Source organism: Diorhabda carinulata, chromosome 5 (genome assembly GCF_026250575.1).
Source record: "Diorhabda carinulata isolate Delta chromosome 5, icDioCari1.1, whole genome shotgun sequence".
In the NCBI taxonomy this organism is placed as follows: Eukaryota; Metazoa; Arthropoda; class Insecta; order Coleoptera; family Chrysomelidae; genus Diorhabda; species Diorhabda carinulata.
Window position 1 is genome coordinate 13,675,190 of NC_079464.1, and position 26,483 is coordinate 13,701,672.

Sequence of the window (26,483 nt, forward strand, 5' to 3'; positions counted from 1 at the left end):
ACTGAGGTCCGGTCTTGTCATGTAATCCTTAAGTGATTGGAAAGCTTCCTTATTCCCTACTCGAATTTCTAACTGAAATGATAGACAATGGTAATTAAAATCAGTGTGGACGCTACTTTTCTGTTAAAATGAGTTTTTTTACATTATGAATAATAAAGAGTGTCTTATAATGATTGAAACATTGAAGAAATTGTGATACAATAGTTTGATGAAGCCGAAGAAGACGCAAGTGATATAGACGGAATCCTAGAAGATGTGTATTTGCAATCCGAACATGACAGTGCCTCTGAAGTTTCCAACAAAATGGAAAACAAAAATGCGGAATATCAGGAAAAGAAAACTATCAGCACAGAATTAAATCTATTAAATGCGTATACGGTGGAAACAGGCTTAGATGATGTCGAACAAAAGTTCGTCCTTCATCTCGCACTAGAAAACATAATGACAATTGTCATAATGTATATAGATTGGGACAATTAGCGATAATAGACGAAATACTAGTCAAAAGTGGTTGTATATTCAACATGTTTATGCCTCAGGAACCACTAAAAGTCCCACCTTACTGATTTAAATCCACCAACAGGAAAGTGGCGCTGGATGATAATAGTACAAATAGGCAGTTCAAACGAATCTGTTAAAGATGGTTTATTGATTTTTTTAATCTACTCGTTTTGGAGACTACCATGAGAGCATGCATGTTGATGTCTTTCTTTTTCCTTAAAATTGTATAATATAGGATAATGCAAGTTATCACTCGAGACACGAGAAAAATTGACAACAACCAAGTAGGTGGAAAAAAATTTAAGGAATTGGCTGATTTCAAAGAATATCAAGTTCTTTTCCGGTTCTATGACGGAAAAACTATATTCTTTGTGAAAGAGAGAAATTTCAAAAATATGAAATTGATGATAATTACGATTATACTGAAATGGGTACAGATAAAGCTACAAGAAAAAATAATTTATTGGAAATAAGTGATGTTAAATAATTATTTTTGAAGGCTGTAACTAATTTGAGGCCTGAAAACTGGCAATAGGCAGTAAATTAGACGATTAAAGAAGAGAAAATGTAGAAATTGGATAATATCACTGATAAAATGATCGAGTCACTTATTGTTTAAACTTTTGTGGAAAACCTTGTGGATAAATGAAAAATTGCACTTTTTTATGATGAGCTGCTTATAATTTATTAGCAGGTTAATTGGGTGAAAATATAAGTATATCTACACCAGATGTATTCATTATATTTATACTAATATTATGTCACATGAAAATAGTTTAACTGTCTACTAAAAGAAGTGATGCGCCTATGGATTACGAATGCTTCATCATTTTATTAATCTCTCATTCTTAAAAATAGTTTATCGTTTTTTTTTACCACTGTTAAAATTATTTTCAATATCTATCAATGTTTATTATTCAAAGTATTTGGAGCATACCGATTCGATTTTCGTTCCAATCCATCAAAACACCGTCCTTGGTACGGTGAAGATTCTGCGCAATAGAGATTACGTGTTCCAACCGACTAAGGTATCGTGTGAACCGTTTCCAGGACGATTTTTTTGATACTTGGTTGATAGCAAATACTGTTACAAGAGCCGAGCAAAAGTACGAAGTACGGACAAGACTAGCAGGTTGGTACAAACCTGATGTTAGTCGAATCATTTCAACTATAGTAACAAGGTTTGTAAATTACTAAACTCGGGTTATCTAATTTTTATCTTATATTAATGTGATTGTGAAGAATCATAAATCTACTTATTCAACTCCTACTTATCTTCTATTGTATTCGATAAAATTTATTGTAAACTGACCGTTCCCTAACGGGAGCCAACGTCTTACTTAAGCGATTCCATATGTCCCTTAGACACGAGAAGTTCCATTAACTTATCAAATTACTTAACATATTATTTTATTGATGTGACGTGAAGACAGAAATATAATTAATTATAGCTTTTGTATACAATAGGATTAGTATTTAAGAGGGCATATATAGGCATAGTGTGTTCTTAATAGTTTCAACTTCCAACGAAGATGTAGTCAGATTATTGAAACCACTTTATTTATATTTTAAGTTATTTAACTCACCGTTGAATTTCTCTATATTATTCATTCAATGAAAGGAGCATTCTTCACGATAATATAATAATAATATTATAAAAAGACATTTTCACACATTTACCTAAATTTTCTTCGAACTATTCTCATTAAAATAGTGAATCTGACGAAAAGAGGTTTTAAAATTATCAACACTTGTCGTTATCCGGATTCGGTTTATAGGATGTTATATTTCTTTGGAATTTTTATTTCTATATTGATGTAACAGATTTTATGTCAGTCAATTCAGGATTATTTCAACACGTTTTTATTAGCTTGGTATATATGTATCTATATCATGGGATCTTTGAACTCGACTTCCGAGCAATTTAAAATTTGTTGCAAACTCAATAAGCACGAAAATTTCATGAATTTGTAGCAATATACATTCAAGAGCAAAAAATCGACCCAGGCGATCCTTTGCAATTGCAAGTCACTGGCAAAACACGAAATTAGTAAAATCTTGAAGCTTCAGAATGATATGGATTATTGTAATGTTTATTGCTCTCACAACTCTCTCTGACGTCTGATCGTTATTAAAGGTTATCTGTATGACCCAACACTATCAATTAGCCATCAATCAAGCAATACATATCACCTGAAAATAAGCACAACAAATGATGAAACCGCTCAAGCGGTCAACCTATTATGAAAAAGTAAAAATCAAGTGGCCAGTGCGCTGAATATCTGCCTGCTGTTTCCAGAGTTTACCATCGTTACTAAGAGACTGAGAACTTTAATTGAAAACACGGTTCTGAGAAGAGAAGAAGAAGACTTGAGGCAGCTAACCTTGAGCCAAACATACCAACTACTGGACCCAAATTAACCCACTAGTTCGTCTACGATTTGCCAGAGAACAATTTAATTGAATAGATGAACAATACGGCTCTGTCCTCTTTTAAGACTAAAACAGAGTGTGCCTGCATGGTAACGATGGAAGAGGACGAGTCTACAGAAGACCTGGAGAAAGATATGCGCAGTATTGCATAAAAAAACGTTCCTGGATAGTTTGGGCGGGCATTTCAATGGAAGCAAAAACCGAGTTGGTTTTTACCGAAACTGGAGGTGGAGCGGCGAACCGACACAAAGAAGAAATTTTTGGGGGTTCACGTCGTTCTCTACACCAGTATACGTCTTTAATTGATTATATTTTTGTCTTTAATTGCTTCACATTCATACCCTCAGTTAATTGTTTTTCGTTAAGTTTTACTAAGAGATTTTTGAAACTTTTATCCTTTACTTACAATAGTCTTTGTTTTTTATATTCCATAAAATTGGGTACTGTTCGTAGATGTTGAGGAGCTCTATTATATCACGAGTGTTCCACTTCATTTTTCAGCTTAAAATTTAAATAAAAAATGAAGACAGCACGCCACACAGTCACACAAAACAACACGTGGTGTCAACTCGCTACTGAGCGAGTAGAATGATTTTCGTGTCATCGACACTCGCTTACTCGGTCACTCGCCGACTTTAGGTCCACTTGAATTAAGAAGTGTGTCATATTTGATATTTCTGCCAACTCAAATTCATCATCATCAAGGGCCGCCATTCGCTCGAAGTGGAGGGCTGTAAATTATTAATCGAAACAGTAATGTAACTGGTATAGTTAAATAGTCATTATTAAGTAGTGGGTCTCTTAGTTGGCTGTAAATTAGGTAAATACTCACCAAATGTTTCTTTAGAGCTAATGCCTTGGTTAGACAAAAATAGCAGTCAAGGTTAGTTCAAATTATGAGTACAGCAAACAGCGTAAGAACCTTTACCTTCACTGACCCAAATTCTTAACACATGGAGAGCCGAAGGTTTGTCTTGATGAGCCGCAGGGAAACCAAAATACTGACGATAACTCAAATAACACAATAACACAAATTGTGAAATGTTATGATGGTTATTATACTTTCTTGGCATATTCATACAAACACAGCAATAAATTATAAATCACTAAATGAAACTAGTACGAAAACAATTAATAAAACGACTGTTTATCATCATTGTACCTGATATACGATTCAACAGTTCACAAGAAATCTAAGGTCAATTGTACATTAATGAGGATACGTGGCAAAATAAATAAATTGAGTCGTGTGGCATGTTTAGTGATTGCCATTGTAATAATAATTGATGATACCGCATCTCGTTGATGAGTAAAAATTTATCAAAAAATAATTTGTTGCAAAATTTTTAGTTCATTGTTATATAAGAAAAAATTGGTCTTACAAACAGAATGTTTTGTGCAGTCATGAAATATTGGAAAGTTTATTTGCATTAAGTTATTTTCAGCATGATATTCTTTAATCAGAAAAAGAGATTCACGATGTAAGCCACCACATCCTATTTAATGGTAGGTCGTAGAAATTTAAAGATATAGTACATTTTTAAGGGATTCCAACAACAGGGTGAATAATTTGAAATAACATTCATTAATTTTCAGTAAAACGAAAGATCTGACAACAATGTAAATACCACGATAATATCGGTCATATTCCAAATCAACAATTCGTACAAGCCGTTTCCGAGGTATTTTTGTGTTTCATACATAAAGTTTAGTTTGTTTGTTATCCGGCAATTTTTGCAGTACCCGCATTTTCTATTGAATTCACAATTCCCCTAAAAACATTCTACAATTCTATAAGATATAATAGTTATGGAGTAGTATGTATTATTAAATTAATAATAGATTTACGCAGCTGTTTGTCTATTGTGATAAATCGAAGTAATTGTCTTTGTTTGGGGTTTTAAAATCGATGTATGCGGATTTGAAGTGTTCACCACTATCTTAAAATTTTGTTCTTCCTTTGCGAATTTGAAATTTTAGGGTAAATGCAATTTGATATAATATAGAAGAGCAGAAAGATTAAAATAACAAAACAATTTGCAGTGATTATTTGCTATAATTATCGTATTAAACTTAGTTAATTACTTTGACATGAAATTATTTATATACATCCATAGGTATGGAATTAATTCAATTTTATTATGTACTATGTGGAAAAAACCTGAAACCGATTGATTTTTATTCTTAAATTGACAATTTACAATATGAAAATATCATCCCACTACAGCACCAGCTCTTTTTTATAAGCACACCCGAAAATTTTAAATAACAAAGGGGGTCGTGTGGCACATTGTTGGAATGTGGCTGTTTAACAATATAGTTTTTTTTTTTAATTGGTGCAATTATTACTAAGAAAATCATGTAGAAACATGTACTTTACAATTAAATTATATGATCAAAATGTCCACCATTCACCATCACCAGCGATTTTGGAATTCTCGTACAACATTTTGAATAACCTCAGAGGTGGTTTTGTTAACTTTTTTCGTCAAGCCACCAATTTTATCACCCCTTCTTATAAGCAAATTGCAATATGTAGAGAATCATTTCAATTTCATCTATTAAAAATATAATTCACCCTATTGTCCAATCTATACATAACTCCTACCAATCTCTCACATCCCAAAAAAAACAGTTACTATCATCTGGTTACCCATATTGGAATCGTAGGTAATGAATTAGCAGATCAACAAGCAAAAAGTGCTTCAATTCTTATCATTACCAACAAAATCTCACTTTAAAATAAAAACCAGAATAATGTGGCAATAAAACTTGAACAATCTACACATCACCCTCAACAAAGTAACTTCGCAGGCTTCTCCAGATACGACTTAACCATTGTAAAAACGATAAAAATCGGCCATTCAAGACTCACCCATGGTTATCTAATGTCTTTTACAGCCAGACCCATTCCCACCAGTTGCAGTTCCAATTTGACTATGAAACAAATATTGAATTACTTGGAGCAAATCTCTTGCGTGCTTTAATTCCTAAATTCCGCTTGACATGATGCAAGACAATGTGCAATGCAATGCAAGACACAATTTTTCTTGATCAAAAGCATGCGCAGATGAAATTCAGCTGCTTGTTTCAAGCAAGATCCATTTCCACCAGTTGCAGTTCCAATTTGACGATGAAACATATAATGACAGAATGCCCCCCAAAGATTGCAGTTCCAGTTCAAGACCAATATCAATCCTAAGAAGTGGATTCCATATTAGGTTAGGTACATTGAGTATTATCAAGTATTATCAACTAATTTTTGTATGTTTTTTCGTCTAATTCTATAGCTAAACTGATGTTTTCCTTTTTTCTATCTAACCAGAGCCTGGCCTACCATCCCCAGGGTGATATTTCCTTTCCATCAGTCTCCAAAAGCAAGGCAGCATCAAATATTGCCAATGATATACTGTCCACTTTTTTCTTGTTTACTTCACCTAGTTTTGTTATTGTCATTTTTACAATATTCACAAAAAATTAAATGAAGTTTGACCTTAGGAATTTGTTTACTTTTACTTTTGGAAGTTTTGTTAGGGGTAAGAGACTCGTCAAACGATGCCCACTATTAATTTATGAAATATTTTGACTTGCATGCAATTTGACATTATGCAAGTTCTTTGCATCGCGTCATGATTGCCACTAATCGAAATTTCAATAAAGTAAAAGTAAACAATTTCCTAACCTCAAAGATCTTGTATAAAACAATCATCTGAACTTTATTTCCGCATGCTTTTGGTCTAGAAATTAATATTGTTCTGTTTTCACTGGATCCAACTAGTTATATCTTTAGAACCTGTAATTGTAAGTTACCGATGGAAAAATATTTTGTATATCTACGCAAATGTAAAAACTATCAGAGGCAGTATAAATTTGAATGATTTTTATTTATTTTATAATATATCACTGTGTTAAATTAATGCTGATGTTTTGAAATGATTATATCTATAATATTCAATGTGAAACTCATACAATTACTGATAAATCTGAACGTCTATGTAAGCTGAAACAATAAAAGGATTTTAATACTTTTTCCTGTGAAACTCAATCTTCACAGAAATATAAAGTTACAAGTAACACTATCTGAATGTGTTCGTATAATGCATCATATCTGAAGCGAAAATTTATGTCGATATAGCATCATTTGTTCATTTAATGAAATAAAAATGAAATCTTTTAAATTGGCTGATAAAACGAATAAAATACCGTGCGCAATCATAGGGTCAAGGATATATTTTGAGCCGCTGAATCCAAATACGCCCGGCGTTTTTCTCAAAAACTGGTAAGTTTTGTTTAAATCCCAATTGTTCTAACAAATTATGAACAATTGGTTTTTTCGGTTCGGACAACCTAACCTATTTCATTTTCCTCTTTTCCTGTGTGTCCTCTTTGACAGGTACATTCATTTCTTTTTGTGCTAGAACTTATGAAATTTGTCCAAGCATTTCCAACCCAATTTGGATCTTTCGACATTGGAGCCCACAGTTTTAATGGGTGCTTGGCTACCGGACAAGGTATTAATCCCTTCACAGATTTTCATTGTATCCATCGTACAAAAATTTTTTTCATGTTCAGTCCGGCAGTAAGTACCACATGGTATGAGAGATCACAATCATTCGGACAACCAGTTGTCAGTCTGAAAATCACCGAGGTAGAGAAATGCTTGATTGTCAAAAAATTGTAGACGAAAACTTGTAAAAACTACAACAAACGTAACAATAACTAAATAAAGATAGAAATTTGAATATACAAAAGAAAACCACAATGAATAACAAAATTATAGGCAATAGTAATAAAATAAGTCCATAACAAAAATTATATAAAATATATAAAATAAAAATATGCAGCATGTCCGGAATTATATTAAATATTATTAGACTAGAAGTCGTTTACAGAGTAGAAGGTACTTTCCAGTAAATATGCCCTCAAATTATTGCGGAATGCGGGCAAAGATGATATCGATTTGATTTCAATTACCAAGTGATTGTGCGGAGTCAATGATGAAGGAAGAGTCTATATTTTTAATCTTTCAAAGAAGTCTCTGCAGCTTTCTTTTGTAGTTTGAAGATTCGCTCAAATTGAGTCGCCCACACGTACACCAAAAGGGAAGAACATATCGGAGATGCGAACTAATAAGAGGGCTGTTTTAGGGAAGTGGATAAGTTCAGTTCTTTGGAAATTGATCTCAGCGCAAAGCAGAAGGAACTTAATTTTTTAGATAAGGCGCAACAAGCACTAAGAATTTTACTGATTCCACGGTGGTGTTATTTAATAAGGAAGGTAGGTGCAATGTATTTGTAAATGATGAAACTTTAGTTTTAGAAACGTCGAGACACAGAAGATCAGAATCGCACCATGATTTAATGGTGATTAGATCACTAGATATGGTCCGTAAGATCAAGAGTGCAATTGGGCGATAATTCGATGTTAGGAAACTAAAAGAAGACGAAAAAGAAGGCAATGCATAGATCAGTTCACTGTTTAGTATAAACGATAACGTTTGGAACGATGGAAATCAAGAGGAGTGGAGAATATTTGTGGGTTCTGTCGCTCCAATACATCCAATTCTTTCTTTAAGAACATCAAAAAGATTCATGCACTATGTGCAGATGACAATAAGTTTTTTCTAGTTTTTTTACCTAATAAGAGATAACATAACTGGAGCAGATACTCAAATGAGAATATGTATTTCACTAGAAGAGAATCTATAGTTATTTTAAGATAAGTAGGCATTTAAGTTAAAATTAATTCAGGTCCTAATAGCAACTTTCATCACGGGTAGTTAAATAAATATATTATAGTGTCGTATATATTTAGAACTCTTATATACTTAATGCAAAACACCAGAAACAATGATTAAAAACGTATCGATAGAATCTCTGAGTTAAGATCTGTAATTACGAGAATTCCTATGTGGCGATGGGCGATTGGTTGGCCAGTGTAAAAAGATTCGTATGCTACACTGGAACGCGACCAGATTGAACAGTGGTTGCTGTGCTGAGCAACCAGCGCAGCCAAAACGTGGCTTCGCGACTAGATGCCTTTATGAAATGAGCGCCTTAGATGTGACTCTTTCGAATTCGGGGTTCTACTATAAACACACTTCAACCAGTTACGACTTTTTAGAGTTTCTACGTAATAGGTTACATTGTGGCCTGATGGTAAATGAATGTATTTAAAAATAGGACAGAGACGGAGCACAAGGATCAGCCTATGTAAAATTAAAATATAAGTCTATGCTGCTCAATAGATGCCCTTTAAAAATTTTCTAATTCCAGAGTATGACTTTTCCTTATTATTCAATCGTTTCATAAGAAATGACATGATTTCTTAATCAAATATCATCATTTTTCATATGATTACTATAACTACAGCGTATCGTCATCATATTTACTGCTCACAATATAAAATTATAATAATTTAATGGGATTTTTAAAATTTCTTTGAAAGCTACTTCGATTTTTACAAAGGTATACAAATAAAAATAAATATTTATATTGGATATGGCTTTTTTGCTTTTCAATATTCTCTATTAATTCACTGCGTGAATTTTATAAATGATTTGACCCTACCTAAATAGGGATTTTATTTAAAAAATTACATTTTTGTCATAATTAAAATAAAAAAAATGTTATCAACAAAGTATTATTCAAAATTTATTCATGTTTCAAATAACACTGCGAAATAATCTCTTAGTTTCCACGATGGAACTCAAAAAAACAGTATCTCTTTTTGTTTATACAAAAATTCAGTCTACATTTCCTGCAGATGACATTCGTCAATGCTTTACAGCTATCATATTTGCATCTATTTCTTTTTTCTTTAAATTGTGGCCAATGGTCAAATCCATCAGTACGAACAACTGTTGTTGGTCTAGGGGCAGAAGAATTTCATATTATCTTCTAATACATGTTGTCTCAGCCGTACAACACAATAAAATTCTTACACAAGCCAACAGATGTCAGTAGCAATATTATAAATGCGACGTATCATATACGATACGTGATGCAGTTAAGGGTTAAGATTAATACACTTGTTTATACATTTGAACCAATTGTCAAAGCATTTTTTCCGATTTATATGATTTAAACGAATTAACTGCTTCTTCAGATGTAGACCTTCCAATTTATTTTTGATTTACGGGAATAAAAAGAAATCGTTGAGTTCCAAACAAGGACTGGACGTCGGATGACAAATCAATTCGATGTTTTGACCCTTCAAAAAGATTTTAGTTTCAACTGATGTGTGAGAGTTCGCATTTTCGTGGTGAAGAATGATTCGTCTACTGCGATTGGTTTCCATGATTTTTTCGAACATTCCTGGTAAATAAATGTTGGTGTACTTTTCAGAATTGCTTGTTTCTCCAATTAGTAGGTGTTCTGAATGAAACAGAACGGGATTCTTATGAGTGAAATCTCAAAAAATTCTGTTAACAAAATTAACAAGTAAACAACATAATCAGATAAAAGACACGCCGCCGCGATGATTATGATTCAAATCTTTGTATTCATGAACCCTTGGATGTTATGTCGTTTTTCGAAACCGTCGTTTACTACTTGATGAAATGGAAATTATTGCCACAGGCAGCGGGAGGCAGTATTCATTTCGTTTTCGGTTTAAGAGTTGGGGTGAGATACAGTGGTGTTCGTCGAAAATAAAAAGTAATAGGTAGTTATTCGATGATACATTTTCGAAAAAATGTGAACGTGAATAAATAAATAAACCACCTTTTTGCGGATTTGTTCATCACTTTTTATAATTCTATGTTATATTATTTAGAATTGGGGCTCCACCCCAAACATACTTAAAAAATTTTTTTGTGCAAATGGGGTTGTTTTTTAGTGCTTCGAAAGTACTTTTAGGGTGGCGGAGAAACATATTTTCCATCATAACACTCATTATCTTTTAACTGTCACGTCCTTGATACCTATAATATTTAATGAATGAAATACATACATGTTTCACGATAAGCTTTCAACGATTGACTTAATCTAACCCAGCTTAACCTAACCTAACCTAATCTAATCTTATGTGCTATTGCTCTAAATGACAGCGTATTCCGATATGATTGGATAATTATTGACATCAATATGCATAAGATAATCAGTGTTATGATGGAAAATATTTTTTCTCCCTCACCTTTAAAGTACTTTCGGAGCACTAAAAAACAACCCCATATGCCTTAAAAAATTTTTTGGAGTATGTTTGGTGTGGAGCCCCAATTATAAATAATTACCTCATCTTTCATAGTGTACATTTATATACGAGAGAGTAATAAAACCTAATTACTAATCCAAAACTTAATACGATCATTTTAAATATTATTACAAAATAATCTAAATATTTCCCAAACTTTTCAAAATTGTGCTTGAGCTAATACAGAACAATAAAAGAAGGTTTGGACTGGTAAAAAACTCTGTGTTTTGAAGAAGATTTTTGCTAACGAAAGTTAAAAATTTTGTTTGATTTCAATTCGAAGAAACTCTTTCCAAAAAATTTCACCAAAAATAAGAATTTAGGTTTCTCCAATTAGTGAGTAAGTCCAAATTGTGTATTCTTAACAGCAGCAACTTGTAATCTATTGTGACCTGTGCGATTAAAAAAAATTGAAAGGGCGCGTGAACCTCGAAAAATCGTTTAACAGTTAATGGAAAAACATTAATACTTTATTGTTTCGAATTATTTATGAACAGTAAAGCTCCAAGAAAACCAAAATTTTGAATAAAAAAAAAATCATTTGAAAGAAAGATTTCGAAGGAAAGTTTATGCGTTCTTCTCTAGAAAAGAATTTCCGAGATGATAATAGAGTAAAACCCATGAACTCCAGACCTTTTTTATTTTATAAAAGGTGAAAGTTTGTCATCGTAAGCTCCCCAACACAGGTAAGAACGATGAGTCATTATGAAGTTTGGGCTATCGTGGATTTATCAAGTAAACGGTACTAAAGGTGTGTAAAATACTGATCTCAATTAATCAAATGATTTTTTGGTATTGCCTTCAGAATGTTATTAATAATTAACGTCATTAATTGCTCAACATTTAACATCATGGCAACCCCTTCTCAGACACTCGTAATGAAGATGTTGTCCTACATTTTTGTCTTGTCAGACAAGCATGTAGAAAAATATTTGGACTCAAAAGCGTATTATCAAAAAAACCATCGTTTTATTTTGAATCCAAGAATCTTTTTCTAGTAGATTTCACCGAAAATACAATTTTAGGTTGGTTAGGAAAATCAAGTTATGTATTCTTAACAGTTCAATTTAGTTGATTCATGCAAGTTGCAGTATGCAATTCTATTGTGATTATAGAAAATTTGGAAAGGCCGCGTGAACGCCTAAAAATCGGTGATAGAAATTTATAGTGTGTTCAGTACATTTAGGAAGTCGAAGTCCTTGAAATTTTTAAATTTGGGGTATAAACGTTACATTATTACGACCGTAAGTTTACAAAAAGTGTAGAGTATGTCAATAAATCATATTAGACATCTATTGATAGTAACCAAATCTATAACATTATATCACATTTGAATCACAAGTTTCTGGATTTTCTTGTATAATAATATGACTGTTACTTTAATTTGATAAATAGTTTTTTGTTACAATGATGATTACATTAAATTTATAAGCTAGAATGAATTGGTACAAAAGAGTTCCCTTATGCGTCAATACAACAGATTAAGATTTAAATAATGTTCGTTACCTTTCCTATGTCACGTTTTGTAGCATTTTTTACAGTGTCCCTGAATAATGCACCCCTTTTCATCAACACAGTAATTCAGTTGAGGGGAAGAAGATACAGCAATCTAAAAAGCGGCATAGAGGAAGTGATTCATTGATAATCCCGAGTTTATACGCTTAAGATATATCGAGAATAATTAATCTTCAAATGTTTTCATTATTTTTATTTGAACTATTCATTTAAAAGTTGTAGTAGTAGTTCAAAATACTCGAAACGTACAACGTAAAACAAATCAAAGGTAAATTTCGAGATACCGGTCTTGGACATATGAATTAATTGACGATATTTAAAGGATATGAAAAAATAAATTATTAAACGAGAAATGAGTCTCAAAATTGGTTTTTTAGACAATAAATATTAATATTTAAATTCATGATTATACTGAAAATACATCTGACATTTACAAAGCTTGACTTAAAAGTGAACATTTTTAGAGATTAAAAAGAAAAATGATGTTAACAGATCTTAAGAAATGGGGTTGTTGAGTCTGCGGTTTTCATAAGGAGTGATGAGATAGTTTGTAAGAAATGATAAGTTCGTTTCAACTTACTAATCTGGACCGATCTTGGAACGGTTATTGGAAGCATTTAAATGTTATTATAGTAACAAAAAGTTAATATTTTCTCATTAATGCGATTATAGTGATAATCTCCTAACCTAAACTAACGTAAACTAACGTAAACCATCGTAAACTAACGTAAACTAACTTAAACCAAACTAACGTAAGCTAACTTAAACCAAACTAACGTAAGCTAACCCAACTAACTCTACCCGATCCGACTCGACTCGAATCGACCCAAACGACCCAACATGATCTGACCAGACCCAACCTGATTGAACCCGAACCGACTTTTATCTCCTCCTTTATGCATAGGTATAATTTTAGCCGTCTCAAAGAAATTGGGAAACGTACCATTTTGAAATGAAAATGATGTTAACAGATCTTAAGAAATGGGGTTGCTGAGTCTGCGGTTTTCATAAGGAGTGATGAGATAGTTTGTAAGAAATGATAAGTTCGTTTCAACTTACTGATCTGGACCGATCTTGGAACGGTTATTGGAAGCATTTAAATGTTATTACAGTAACAAAAAGTTAATATTTTCTCATTAATGCGATTATAGTGATAATCTCCTAACCTAAACTAACGTAAACTAACGTAAACCATCGTAAACTAACGTAAACTAACTTAAACCAAACTAACGTAAGCTAACTTAAACCAAACTAACGTAAGCTAACCCAACTAACTCTACCCGATCCGACTCGACTCGAATCGACCCAAACGACCCAACATGATCTGACCAGGCCCAACCTGATTGAACCCGAACCGACTTTTATCTCCTCCTTTATGCATAGGTATAATTTTAGCCGTCGCAAAGAAATTGGGAAACGTACCATTTTGAAATGAAAATGATGTTAACAGATCTTAAGAAATGGGGTTGCTGAGTCTGCGGTTTTCATAAGGAGTGATGAGATAGTTTGTAAGAAATGATAAGTTCGTTTCAACTTACTGATCTGGACCGATCTTGGAACGGTTATTGGAAGCATTTAAATGTTATTACAGTAACAAAAAGTTATTATCTCATTAATGCGATTATAGTGATAATCTCCTAAGCTAAACTAACGTAAACTAACGTAAACCATCGTAAACTAACTTAAACCAAACTAACGTAAGCTAACTTAAACCAAACTAACGTAAGCTAACCCAACTAACTCTACCCGATCCGACTCGACTCGACTCGACCCAAACGACCCAACATGATCTGACCAGACCCAACCTGATTGAACCCGAACCGACTTTTATCTCCTCCTTTATGCATAGGTATAATTTTAGCCGTCTCAAAGAAATTGGGAAACGTACCATTTTGAAATGAAACTTCAATTAAAGTGGTAAGGTGATTTAATTTGCAATCGGGCGGACTCGAAAACATTTTTAATGTGAGTCCATCAGTTCCAGGTGAGTATTTATTGATGACATAATTGATGTCATTAATTGTACTGCGAAGCTCTGCTAAAACTACGTGCATGAAGAAGAAACTGTGTAAGTTGACATTTGCTTCAGGAAGATATGAAAGCGGATCATGAGAAGAAGATATAGCAGCTTTTATTGTCTTATAATAAATTTTTCTGTATAGTTTCACGTAATTTTTGAAGAAGACACTGCAGTACTTGCTATCAACCAAGTACCGAAAATACCGTCCCGGAAACTGAGAGGAAGACCGCGCCTTCGCTGGTTGTGATAGATCTGATTCAGCTAGTGGTTCGACGTTGGAGGCACCATGCTTAGTACAGAAAGGATTGGCAGTCAGTCGATTGTTCAGAAGACCATGGTTCTCGAAGGACTGTAGCGCCGTTTAAATAAAGAAAGATCACTTCTTGTTCATTGATTCTGAATGAAAAACATTAGTTCGGGTCACGAGCTGACATTATGTAAACTTTATAAAATATTTTGAATCAAAATTAAAACCATTTTTTTCTCTTTTATGTGACATAGTTTCAAATGGACACACACAATCAGATCTGAACTTACTCATTTAAAACTACATTTGCATTACTGATTAAATTGATATTTTTTTTCATAATTTTTGTTTAATTCATATTTATCTTAAGCATAGTAAAAAATAAGTTTAATTCAAAAATGCAAGATCAAAAATTGTTTTCCCGATACGTATTTCCAGGTCGGACACCTCTGTTCTAAAAATAAAAGATCGTTCGATTTTCTTAGAAACGTTTTCTCCTCGCCTATATAAAATTTCCAATTGCTGTGTAATAACAAATCATATTTCTCGATTTTACAACTCAATTGATTATATATATAAATATATATTATACATTAGGATTTATTTTCGGTATACTATTTTCGTAATTTTAAGAAAACTTATTGGCGTGTTTAAGAATGAAATCTGTGATTGATTATTTCTCTGAACGACTCGTCCGATTTTATAGAAACAAAACTTTGATTCACATTAATTGTAGATTTCCTACTTTCCAGTGTAGTATTAGAGAATGACCAGAACGTATCGACCTTTTGAACGTTTATTTTTCATAGATTGTGATAAATTTTGATTGGAAAATATGGAATATTTAACTATTTTTAACTGCCATAAATTGTATTATTTATTATTACGAAAATCAACAAAACGATGATGAAAATGAATAAAGAAGTGAAAAAAAATATACCAATTACAAGTTTTATCTAATTTTGTTCAACTCTAAGTTGATAGCATCGTTTTAGTATGTGTCAATCGAGTTTTGGCTACTCTCTTACGTTTTTTAACTCTTCTTTGAAAATTTATGGATTGTATTAATCTTCGATATCAATGTACCTAACCTAATATGGAATCCACTTCTTAGGATTGATATTGGTCTTGAACTGGAACTGCAATCTTTGGGGGGCATTCTGTCATTATGTGTTTCATCGTCAAATTGGAACTGCAACTGGTGAAAGTGGATCTTGCTTGAAACAAGCAGCCGAATTTCATCTGCGCATGCTTTTTATCAAGAAAAATTGTGTCTTGCATTGCATTGCACATTGTCTTGCATCAATGCCAAACGGAATTTAGGAATTGAAATACGAAAGAGATTTGCTCCAGGTAATTCAGGATTTCTTTGAAAGGCATTCAGTCAATATTTGTTTCATAGTCAAATTGGAACTGGGAATGGGTCTGGCGGTAAAAGACATTGGATAACCATGGGTGTGTCTTGAATGGTCGATTCTTATCCATCTTACAAAGGTTAAGTCGTGTCTGGAGAAGCCTGCGAAGTTACTTGGTTGAGGGTGATGTTATAGAGTTGTCAAGTTTTGTTGCTACGTTATTCTGGTTTTACTTTGAATGGAAGCAACTTTTTGCTTGTTCGTCTACTAATTCGTTACCTACGATTCCAATATGGGAAGGTAACCAGCTGATAGTAACTGTTATTTTTAGAGATGTAAGAGATTGGTAGGAGTCATGTATAGATTGGAAAACAGGTTGATGAGTAAATATATTTTTAATAGATGAAATTCAAGCGAGTGAGTCTGTACATATTGCAATCTGCTTATAAGGAGTGGTGATGAAATTGATGTCTTGTGGAATGCTAAATAGTTCACCAGTATGAACACAGCAAATTGATGAAATTAGGGATGATTTGAGTGGAAATTGTGACGTTGTAACTACGCGGCCTATTCCTGTTTCATTCTTGGAAGTATCCGTATATAAAATTAGATCATAGTTGCTACTAGTTGTCATTTCTTTGAAAGCATTCTCGACCATTTATTGTTTGGTTGTTGAGTATTTAATTTTTAACAAAGTGATATTCTTTCAATAGAACAAGAGGAGATTTCAGAGCAATAGTCAAAAAAATGCCGTAGAATTTAGTTGTTTATGCTTGCTTAGAATGCAATGGTGACAGCTGTACTAATCCTTCACCTACAAACTACATCAACGATATCGACGACGACGATAATAAACGATAATGTAATAATGTATATAGTTAATGACGAATTTTTTTTGTAAATATTTTTTTTCCATATAATTACATATAAAATTGATACTTTAAACAGTTTTTCCCCCTTCCTCACCTTATTTTTCAGTAAGAGATCGGGCGATTTTTTTCAACTTTTTTATTAGCGGTTTTAATAACTCTCAACCTAACCTAACTTCATAAAGAAAAGGATAGATCATGTTCCAGCCAGAATAAATAATAACCTGATTCCATACTTAAACTCAAAATACTTATCTTGTCAAACTTCGATAGTAAGTGCATGTTAAAAAAAAAGAAAAGAACTTTGACTGAATTATAGAAAAATGTACTGGCTAATCAATTGGAAAAAACTTCATTCCTTCTTTACATAAACAGCTTATACTTTATAAGCAGAGACTTAATCCTGTACGGATTTATGGTATTCAACTATGGTGATACTCAAAAGCAAGCAAACTAACAATCTTCCAAAGATTCTAAAACAAAGTATTGAGGAAAATGATTCTTGGTACATTTGCAGAATGACCTCCATAGGTACCTGGAAATGGACACTGTTGACCAGAACATCAAGAAATTAGACGAGTGTCATCATAATGTCAACGTCGAGGCCATCCAGCTCCTTGATAATAGTGGGTTAGAAAGAAGATGGTTTAGTGTTTTCAGTGCAAAAGTAGAGCTTTTGTGGGCACGTTAAACGTTGACCAGATTCTTATATAGTAAATGTCCTTATGAGTGTTCGATTCAAAGAAAAAATTAGTATTTATTAATTAATGTTGAACAATAGAAATTCTTATGGTTTTTCGAGATGATATTTAGTTTCTATGTGATAATTGAAAATTCGACAAGAATAAAAATTTCGAAAATACTGCATAACTTTGATTTTATGCTTGACAGTGCATTAATAAAGCGCATTTTCTACTTTGTTTTCACAGCTGATGGTGTCAGTGTCATTAGCTGTTCACTCTCAAACCAAAAACGTTATAATTTTGAAAGTCGGATGTCTAAGTGCCGTCAAAAATATTTATAACATTGTGTAACTAGAAATAAAACAAACGTTCGACAAAATTAATATAAATATCCCTAGTTATAATAAACGTCAACAAAAGTAGGTTGCATTCAAAGACAGACAAAAATTCCGTTTGATGTTGATCGAGATACTGAAAGGAATCGACTTCACTACACGTTTATCATTAATTTATTTGTAAACATATAAAATATGCGGATTCATAAATTTTTAAATACTGACACGTTCGATGTATGTTTAATATCGTAACCGGTGACATGTTTAGTTTTGAAAAATTATTTTAATAGTTTATTTGAATAAAATCGCCGAATCGGCTATATTTCAATATAAGCGAAACATAGCAATAGGGTGAGGTCCATTGGCGTACATTTCAAATAAAGAAATATAATTAAATGAAATTTTCGTTGAATAAATATCGATTTCATTATTATTCTTCACCTTTTATCATTTACCACAAAACTTTACGATTTACAAAGAATCGTTTATTGTTTATTTTTCATCTATCAAAAAGTTATGCTAAGATATATGCTATACAATGAATGTAATAAAGCTCCTCAAACAAGTTCAGTGAATGGGTCAGAGTAATAAAATGATGGATCATTCGTAATCCATAGGCGTATCACTTCTTTTAGTAGACAGTTAAAATACTTTTTCAAGTTATACATTGAGTATTATTGTATGGAATATTTTTTTTTAAATATAATCAATAGATCGGATGTACACTTTTATTTTCACCTAATTAACCTAACTTAACCAAAACGGTAAAAAAGTTAAGTGTTTTCTGAAATGTTTCATTTTCCCACAAGGCTTGAAGAACATTTTTCTTCAATCGTATCATTCTTCAGGCTATTTATAGCCTCCAAAAACAATTGTTCAATATCCCTAATTTTAAAAGAAATATTTTTACATGGATCTTCTCCCTTCATAATCTGCCCAAACCAGTTCAATCGGGTTTAGTTCGCAAGGATATGCTGGAGATCTAACAACCATCCACGATTTTCTGCAATTCTATCAATTTCATATTTTTGGAATTTCTCTTTATGAAGGGAGAAAAAGTTTTTTTCTTACAGAACTATAGTGGAATATAATATTCTTTGAATTTAGCCAATTCTGTGAATCTTTTTTTGACTATATTATTATTAACCAGTTGTGGGCAATATTACTAAAAGTCTCAAATGATGACATGCATTATTCATTACTTCTATACAGTTCTGAGGAAGAAGATCTATTATTTGTTCGAATTATTCTTTAAAAACGGCAGCATTTATGTTCTCAGGGTAGTCACTGGTACGAGTAGATACAAAAGTCGTTAAACCATCTTTAACAGAACCGTTTGAAATATCGATATGTACTATTATCAATCTGCGCCCCTTCCCTGTTGGTGGATTTGAACCAATACGTTCTCGACTTGTAATAGTTTCATCTAGCCCAAATTTATTTGGTGTATACCCTCATTGATTCATATTTCATCTAAATAAAATATATTTCTTCTTTGGTTCCTTTTTTGTTCTATAATATTTAGGTAATTTCTTCTTCATCCTACAATATCTTTCCAGCGAAAACCTTTTTTCTAAATTTCCATAATGTGCTTCGACTCTCGAACCGTAACAACAACTTTTTTGGAAATTTTTTTCTAAAGAAGAACGCTTGTACTTTTCTTTGGAGTCTTTCTTTCAAATAATTTCCTATATAAAATTTTTGTTCTCCTGGAGCTTTTGATTGGTAGTTATACGTATAAGTATATAGAAGAGAGTAGTTTTGGTAAGATTGATATTTAGAAAAATACGACTTTATAAAATTCAACAATTTGTACGCTTGTTTTCTCTAAATACTCAACAGAAATGGCACAAAATGAATCAGTAGCGTATCTAGGGGTGGATCACGGCTACGCGAGGCCGTTTATTACAATTTAATTGATTAAAAATAACGAAAAAGACATCATACAGTGCTAATTTGAATCATTGTAATACAACTACGGCTGTTACTATAAAGATTATAAAAGACAAAACGAATTCGTTGATACGATTTCGCCCCCTTTGTTGTCTGAAAAAAAAATCTATAAAAGAAAATCAAACCCATAAATTTCTAGAGAAACGCAAAAATTTAATAGAAAATTCGACACCAAAAATATTGGTAAGAAAGGGGAAATTATGATAAGTTTATAAAGAAAGCAAAAATAGAAAAACAAAATATTTAGAATGAAACAAGACGTCGTTTGAAACTCACCACATTTCACTTATTCTAAACACTTTTACATAAATGTTTGTCTGTAAATGATTAAAAACAATTAAACGTTACCTCTCAGTTAAACCGTTCTCATATTTAATGCACCGGAATCCAAGTTAGAGATTTGGCACGTCGAGTTAATAATCCTTTAAACATCAAATAGATAATCATCATTTAACAGCCTGTACAGTCTACTTCTGGATATAAACCTTTCTTAACTAGAAAATTTTACTCGGTCTTCGACATCTTGGATCCAGTTGGAAGATATCTTTTTCAAATCGTCCGTCCATCTCGTCGAAGGTTGCCCCCTTTTTCTGTATACCTCATTCTTTAGGAATCCATTCTAATATTCTCTTTGCCTATTAATATCTGACAATCTTGCGACATGTCCAGCCCACTTGCATTTTAAATTTGTGACTTTTGTTCTCATAACTTCGCTCGTAACATGGACCTCTTCATGGCTCATTGAGTTATTCTTATTTTACTTACATTTTTTGTATCTATGTTAGTGTTTTCCAATCATAAGTCAATACTGGAAGAACGCATTGTTCAAACACCTTTCATTTGAGACTTGTCGACTTGAAAACATGTTTCAGTTTAAGTCAACCCTATCTTTTTGTTTAGTTCGAAGTCTTTATTGCTTCTTCTCATTCGAATTTCATGTCCCAGATATTTGTAGGATGTTACGTATTCAAATTCTTTTCCTTCTAACATTGGGTTAGGTTACGACTGGGGACTAAATTTGTCATTGGTGATGTTTATTTTTAGGCAAACTTTTTAGGAAGCCGTAGATAGTTCTGAGAGTATTTTATTTGCTTCGTGGAATCGGTCTGAAATTAACACAATATAATCGTCAAAACGCAAATAGTTTAGCTTTCCTTCAATCACGTTTATGCCTTTACTGTCTAGTTCGTTTTATAAGCGTTTTAAAATTATTTACAGTTTCTATTGTATACGATAAGATTTAGTATTTAAGGCAGTTTGTACACTGAACAATCTCAATGAACATTGAAGTGTAACTTATCTGCGACTAGACACTTGAATCTCCATTAACGTATTGTCTCAAATTACTTAATTTTTGTCCTATATTAATGTGACTGTAAAAAGCCATAAATGTCCCTTGTCTACTGGTTTTATAATTATTTACAAATATTTATTGTATACGATAAGATTTAGTTAAGGGATTCCAAGTGTCTTGTATTTTACTAGACACTTGAATCCCTCAGTCTCAAATTACTTATATTTATTGTGACTCTAAACGGCCAAATATATATAAAGAATTATAATTATTTATAGTTATTGTATACGATAAGATTTAGTATTTAAGGCCACTTGTACACGTATACTGGGTACTTAATAGTTTGACATTTGTCGAGGACGCTAGTTTAATTAATCATTTTTTTTGCTTAATAATTGGAATATATTCTTGTTTTCTTTTACTATATATGCAGGTGTAAACTATATTGGTCAGTAACTTTTGTTGGTTAAGGTTAACTTGTCATAAAACCTTTCTCGATATATTAACCGATATTATTTTGATGAATAGTTTCATCTCACGTCACCATTAATGCACATCTGTTTTGAATTAGAAAAAAAAACGATCACAGTAGTCGCGTGCTAATTAAACGCATCTATAAACTAGACGGCTCATTAAAATAACGGAGACAGGAAACTGAGTACCCGTTCAAGGGTATCACAGCCTGTCTCAACGAACAACTGTTTATTGTTGGTCACGTCTTGTCATAATATGATGTATGCTGTATTTGAAATTCTTGGATCATTAAATTTAAATCACATAATTAGAAACTGATATTTTAATAATTGATTTATGTTAGTCTACGTAAAAATACGAGCCTGTGAATAATTTCAACTGCTAATTCATTAAATTTCAAAATTAACTGTTAAGCGAAGATCGAAACGGCACCTTAGGAACCAAAAATAATAGTTTCTAAACTAAGGGTCTTACTCAGTAGAAGCTTCTTCAATTATATTAACTAAAATTATTATTGTCTACACTAATACCGATGAAAGCATCAAAAGTTAGCGACTGTCTGAGAGATATAATGTAGAAAAACAGAGCAAGACCAGAATCTATAACCTATTCTCACATATGCCTCAGAAACCAGAGCCGAGACATAAAAACAAAAAGAATAATGAGAACCACAGAGATGAAAATATTGCGAACCATCAAGGGAGTCACCCTCAGGGATCGGATAAGGAATGATGACATAAGAGAATAATTGGGTGTACAGGATGTGGTGAGACGCGTCAGGTACGAAAAAGATTCTGGAGGGATCACGAAGAAAGAATCCCAGAAGATATATGGGGAAAGTGGGCTAAAACTCAGAGAGCGAACATACGCAGACCTGTAGGCAGACCAGAGGGCCAAACGTACAGGATTGAAGAGGCCCGATCCTATTGAAAGAGGAAGAAGAAGACTAATATTAATATGTTAAATTCGGCACTGAGCTCTGCTTTTACACTAATCACTAATCCCAGCAGCCAATACACTCTCTTGTATCTTATACCTAGTTCTTCTCGTTTCTTTTTTATGTGAAATTTCCATCGTAACTTCGCAACTAATGATAGCCCCAGATATTTTGCCGTATTAGCATATTGCTCCTTTTTATTTGTGAAATTTACATGTATCGATTTATTTTTGTTTAAACTTATTTTTCATTTTTTGGTCCAATAATTAATTTTATTAATTGATGTCTGTAGATTGATCGCTGCTTCTTCGTGGGAATCGCCTACAGTCAAAATAGCTGTGAAGTTCGCAAACGTAAACGCAATCGCAAAGATGTAGGTTTGAGTTAGAATTGATAAACGTTATTATAATTATTTAACAAGTCAAAATAGACTCGATAAAAACCTTTCGCATTATTTCTCCGTTATTCAAATGTAATGGAGAGCTGGAGAACTACCCTAGACAAAACAACAATATACAGTATACTGACTGACGTTGTGATATATGATTCAAAATCAATGAGGAATTGAGGTTTGAAGTAAAAATTGCGTAAAATTCAAAATTCGTCATTATGCTGTCAAACACAACGTAATTAACTTATATTTTGTAGGTAAAAGGCTTAAAATGCCTATCTTTGGGGGGACTCTTACTGATACTAATAACTCCCCCTTTTGTTTTCTATTTGAGGGATGTCACTAGGTAAAGAATCAGCCCAAGAACACTACCCTGTGGTACACCCGCGTTCATTTCCGTTAAATCTGAGTAAGCATCTTCTTGTTTTATTTTGAAGGCTCGTTCTTTTATATACGAATTTAACAGGTTGTTTCCGCAAACTTGTTGTTTTTGAATTCGTTTAAGTACTCACTTATAGTCTTGTTTTTGATATTTTGGATTTTCCTTTTCAGTTGTTAAGTAGTATTTTTCAATCTGGTTTTGTCTTCAGGAGCTCTAGTTTAGATGCCACCTGCGTCCCAGGTTTTAGTTCTCTTATTTCGTTAGGGTAGTTATTCACCTTTGTCCTTGCGATTAGGACCAGGAGCTTTGACGATAAAAAATGTTCAGGGAGGCTTCGAAAAACTACAATAGCTGCAGATTAACGTATTGTACTGATTAGTATACGTGATTGATGACTCACTGGACCAGAGATAGCAACTCAGATCAATTAATCTACAATACTGGCCTTTTTGGAAAGGCGACAGTTAAGAAATTTTAAGAGGTTGCAGTGGGCTAAAGAATACAACAATTAGACAGAGTTTTATGGAATGATAAGTCAAAGTTTTTGGTTTTTGGGTCTAATAGAATAGTGTTTGTACGCAGGTCAAAGGAAGAACGGAGGTTTGATTCATCAAACACGGCGAGAGCTCGGTGATGATTTCGAGACATTTTGGAGGAACAACGATTGGAAATCTGGTAAGTGAAGAAAGAAGGCTATAAAAAATATTAGAAAAAAATGTAGTACGTTCTGGCCACCGCCAAATCGGCATAAAGTGTATTCAAAATAATGGTTTGGCCTTTATAGTCGCCCAACGTCAAGCCAATGTTGTGTGACAAATTGGACAGAGAAGTCAGAAAGCCGTATTTTACTTTTACTTTACATCTTTTGAATATCCTGAAAAACGATTGGGATCAAATAGACAACGATTATTTGTCAGAATTGTTATAGAAAATGCCATGAATCAAGAATTCTAATACGTAACAATTACAATGCAAGGAGGGTTTAGTGGAAATGGAGAAGACATCTTGCATGAAGCAAACAAAGATACAATGGTTGGACTGGACTTTTAACTGGACACCGTCATGTACAACATCTCTACACCATGGGCATCCGGGATTATCCGGAGTGCCGCTGATGCATGGCATGCCATCAACTGTAAGTGCCCAGCTCTCAAATAATAGCGATTCGAACACTCACAGCTTGCTTAATGATATCAAAAGATTCAAGCCATAACGCCGAAACGGTTTCTCAAAGGACATCGTTTTTGGTTAATATCAAGTGGAGCACGACAGGCGTATGTGCTTAACGGCTCTACGCTGCTATGGACCCTATAGGATCAAATGGGAACAGTTTATCTATAATTTCTTTACTAAGATGGAAATCTACAAACAAAGGTGCAATAGCTGAACTGGACACCGACATGTAAGACATCTCTCACCATGGGCATCCGGGATTATCCGGACTGCTGAGGATGAAACTACAGACCACGTCAACTGTGAGTGCCCAGCTCTTAAATAATAGCGATTCGAACACTCACAGCTTGATTAATGTCATCAAATAGTTCAAGCAAAAACGTCGGATCGGCGTCCCAAAGCACATCGGTTTTTGGTCATGTCAAGTGGGGTACGACAGGCGTATGTGCTTAACGACTCTACCATACTATGGACACTATAGGATCAAAAGGGAACAGTTTATCTATATTTTCTTTACTGAGATGAAATGTCTGGAGCCGTTGGCGATATTCGTACTAACACTATCAGTACACTAACACCCAAAATTACACTGTCTGACAAGCTTCTCTATAATAAAGACACTTCAGGCACTGAAGGTAAACTCCTTCAGTCAGGTATCTAAGGTAATTTTATTCGGATGGTCATAAAACAAACTCGCATTTTTGTATACACAGAAAAATTGGATATTTTTATGTGAATTCTCAATCTTGAAGCGGTAAATCGCTTAGGTAAAATGTATAATTTATATAAAAAAATAAAAAATATATTTGTATTGAGAACGTGTACATGCATACATGGATAAAAAATATTAAACTGAGGTTAATAACAATTAACCAAATCAAGTAGAAGCACGGTATAATTTCGATGTAACGGACACTTAAACCATTTTAAATTTAAAATGAACATCCTGTGTAGAAACAACTTTAATCATTTTTTTTTGCTAATCGATTTGATCTCGTAAGTCCACGGCTAACAGATATACCATACTTGGCGCCAACGATGGCTAAAAATGATGTTAATTAAAGAGAGGCATTTCAACAAAATATTTCAATAAGTCGCTCTATAATTTTCTCATTTTGATTACATCCACTGTTATTATTAAATGAAGTTGGCCGACAAAACATGTTTTAATATACAAAGAAAACCTCGATATTAGTAGTATTCATTAAATTTTTTTATGTTCAAATCTAAAATGCTCACGCATTTTATTATATATGTGGTACATTTATTAAAGTATGAGATTTAAAATTTCATTTAAATGCGCGTAAAAAACTTTGTTAAGCCTAAGAAGTTTATTTTAAATGCCCCGTTCGTAATTTACATAAGTCGTGGGCTCCACAAGTTGCTTATAGTAATTGCAGAAGTTGTTTTGAAGGTAGGTAAACAATTTTTCAGTGAAACGAAACATTACTTTTATATTAATAAATTTTTATTTTATATCTTTATTCAATTTAGGTAGGAAAGAAAAGGGACATCGTCGGTAAATTTTTCCTAATTAATCGTGAAAGCAAAAATGCGAATATCCTGATCATGCTTAGTCATCGGTTCTAATCTGTCTGTCTGAACCTCCTACAACATTGTCTCAATCAAATTCATCTCAGAATTCAAATAAAAATATTGGAGACGAAGAATTTGTACTGTCGCCGGAAGCACTAAAACCTCATTTTGGTACCTAATAGGGTTCAAATT

The 26,483-nt window shown here is 32.9% G+C and overlaps 1 protein-coding gene across 1 annotated transcript in view; it reads right to left on the minus strand.

Moving 5' to 3' along the window:
• LOC130894424 (probable G-protein coupled receptor Mth-like 1) overlaps positions 1-26,483 on the minus strand; it is a 147,137-nt gene that overhangs the window by 34,227 nt on the left and 86,427 nt on the right. The gene's annotated exons all lie outside the window — the stretch shown is intronic.